The sequence below is a fragment of the Rhincodon typus genome, unplaced genomic scaffold (genome assembly GCF_021869965.1).
Source record: "Rhincodon typus isolate 14 unplaced genomic scaffold, sRhiTyp1.1 hic_rhity00000531, whole genome shotgun sequence".
Lineage (NCBI taxonomy): Eukaryota > Metazoa > Chordata > Chondrichthyes > Orectolobiformes > Rhincodontidae > Rhincodon > Rhincodon typus.
In genome coordinates, this window is record NW_025966169.1 from 7,221 (window position 1) to 10,580 (window position 3,360).

The window sequence follows — 3,360 nt, forward strand, 5'->3', positions numbered from 1 at the left end:
AACCCAGGGATCACTGGACAGTGATCGGGGACGGGATCCCTGTCTGATTTTCCCTCTCTGTCTAGCCGAGGGCCTGATGGCTGTGAATGCTCTGACAAGAACAGCCCTTTCCCTCAAACTGAGAATGTTTGCGGGTTTTTTTTTAAACCTTGCCCTCCCTCCCATCCCCTCCCTTCCCTTTGTGAAATGACTGTGACCTCACACAGCCACTAGGCCTCATGCCCTTTGAATTGTGCCTCAGTTTAGTTTGAGCAGCGTGATTTTCAGGCACTTTATGATACACGATTTATTGAGGGGTTATGTCTGAATGTGACAGCAGTCTGCGAGAGATGGAGCATTTGCTGTGTCGTTACAACGAGGATGACTGTGAGTGAAGATCAGGTCTCAGTTCTTAAAAATCTGTTTGCGTGCAGGTTCAGAACCTTTCGGGGACAGACTGCGCAGATCTGAGGAATGGTCACAGACCTGTAACATTGACTCTGCACAGGTGCTGAGCCTCCCCAGCAATTTCTGCGTTTGTTTCTGACCCGCAGTTCTCTGGTTTTGCGAAGCGTTTCCTTCTTAGTCTCGTGTCCAGAGCCTGGGATATCCTCGTGTCCTAACTGGATAGCAGGCCATTCTGTCCACGCTAGCTTTTTTTAAAAAATGCTATTCACTGATGCGATGTGGTTAGCATTCATTGCCCCGTCCCTAGCTGCCCCCCTTGAGAAGGTGGGTGTGAGCTGCCTTCTTGAACCACTGCAGTCCATGTGCTGTGGGGTGACCCACAATGTCCCTTAGGGAGGGAATTCCAGGGATTCTGACCCAGCAACACTGAAGGAACGGGGATATATTTCCAAGTCAGGACGGTGAGTGGCTCGGAGGGGAACCTGCAAGGAGATGATAAGACCATAAAAATAGGAGGAGGCCATTCAATAGGATCATGGCTGGCTCGATATTCCTCACATCCACTTTCCTGCCTTTTCCCTGTAACCCTTGATTCCCCGACTGATCAAGAATTTCTCTCTCTCAGCGTTAAATATTCCACAGGGACTCTGCCCCCTATAGCCCTCTGTGGCAGAGAGTTTCGAAGACTGAATGAAAATTTCTCATCTCCCTTTATTCTGAGACTGTGCCCTCTGGTCCCAGACCCTCCCACGGGGGGAAACATCCTCTCAGCATTGACCCTGTGAAGCCCCTTAACAATCCGATATATTTCAATGAGATCCCCTCTCATTCCTTTAACCTCCAGTGAGCGCAGTCCCAACCTGTTTAACCTTTGCTCAGAAGACAGTCCCTCCATCGCGGAGATCATCCCAGTGAACCTTCTCTGAACTGCCTCCAATGAAATGCTATCTTTCCGTAAATAAGGGGACCTAACCTGCTCACAGTGCTCCAGATGTGGTCTCCCCAGCACCTTGTACAGCTGCAGTAAGGCTTCCCTTCTCTCATACCCCAACCCCATTGTAATAAGGGCCAACATTCCACGACACTTCCTGATTCCCTGCTGCCCCTGTGTGTTATATTTCTGTGTTTCATACACAAGTCTCTTTGTGCTGCAGCTTTCCACGAATAAATCTGCTCTTTTGTTGTCCCTTCCAAACAACTTTTCCCACACGGTACTGCCAGCAGATCCCGATGTGGAAAAAAGCCCTGTTTCCCCATTCGCGGTTTCCTGCCCATGAGCCAAGCCAACAACAACAGGCTGTTGTAACTGCACCTTCAGTGAGGTACCTTGTCCAAAACCTTCTGGAACTCCAAGTACAACACATCTACTGGTTCCCCTCTATCTACTCTGGTCGAGACTTCCTCGAAAAACTCTTTTAGTCAGACGTGAATCCACACTGACCCTGCTTGTTTAGATCCTCATTTTGCCAGAAGCTCTGTTATTAATTCCTTAAAACTTGATTCCAATACTTTTACCAACAATAGACATCAGCCTAATCGGCCGATAGTTACCAATTTATGCCTCCATCCCTTTTTTGAATAGGGCTGTCACATTGTCATTTTTCCCAAACTCTTTTCTCCACAATCCAATGATTTTGGAAAAGTTTTTAACCGATGCATCAGAATCTAAGAAATGGCCTGTTGACGCTGCTCCACCACTGTGGCTGATCTTTTTCATGGAATCCTGACAGATTGGGAAACAGGCCATTCAGCCTGATAAGACCATACAATCCCTGCCGCCCGCCCCACCCCCAGAGCTGTAGCTCTGCATTTCCCATGGCTAACCCACCTGGCCTGCACATCCCTGGACACTACGGGCAATTTAACACAGCCACTCCCACCCAATCTGCACACCTTTGGACTGTGGGAGGAAACCCACGCAGACACAGAGAATGTGCAAACTCCACACAGACAGTGGCCCGAGGTTCCTGATGCTGTGAGGCAGCAGTTAACCCACTGAGATACTACGGACTCAGCTCCACTTGCCCACCCACTCAGCATAACCCTGAATTTATTTACTGTTCAAAACTCTGTCTGTGGCCTAAAAACATTCAACAAGTCAGCCTCAACTGTGGGGGGAGTGGGATGTTTGGATGTGGTGTCAATCGAGCCGGGGGGCTGCTTTGACCTGTTTAATTGCATACTCACTGAGATACTGACCCTCCGACAGTGCGGCGCTCCCTCAGCACTGACCCTCCGACAGTGGGGTGTAACAGGGACTCGGTGTGTTCTCTCTCCAGGTCCGGGCCATTCCAGTTCTCGGTGCGAGTGGCCGGAAGCTGGCGTTCCGGAGGTACCAGTGAGGAGGCGCCATTGCCTGTACAGCACACCCTTTGAGCAGCAAGGAAGAGGAGCAGGGGGTCCTGAGGCCGTTTCGGAATCGTGCCCCTCAGACGGAGGGCTGGTTCCTGCCCGGGAGGAGATGGGCCCAGCGTTTGGCGAGGTCCTAGTCTCACGGCCCCTGTCCAGCTCTCTCTGGAGGGAGAGGGAGGAGGCGAAAGCTGAGGCTCGTTTACAAAGGGAGACCCAGGCTCTGGTGAATGGACTGGGCCACAATGTGTTGGCGGAGCGAGAGGAAGGTTCTGTCACTGCCCTGCGAGCCGGATACCCCCGCAAGAGGAGTGCGAAGACCAGGCACTGACAAACTGTTTCCTACCCTCCCTGAAAGCTCCTGGATTCTGAAATGATTCTCCTGATGACCTCTGTATTGGACATGCATTACGAACATATGTGAATCAGGCAAAGATGCAAAGTCTGATCCCATTGGCCTCCTGGTATTGTTTTCCAATGTTCATTCACTGCCTCTGCCAGCATTTATTGCCTGCCCCTTGAGAAGGTGGGGGTGAGCTGCCTTCTTGAACCGCTGCAGTCCATGTGCTGTGGGTTAACCCACAGTGTCCCTTAGGGAGGGAATTCCAGGGATTCTGACCCAGC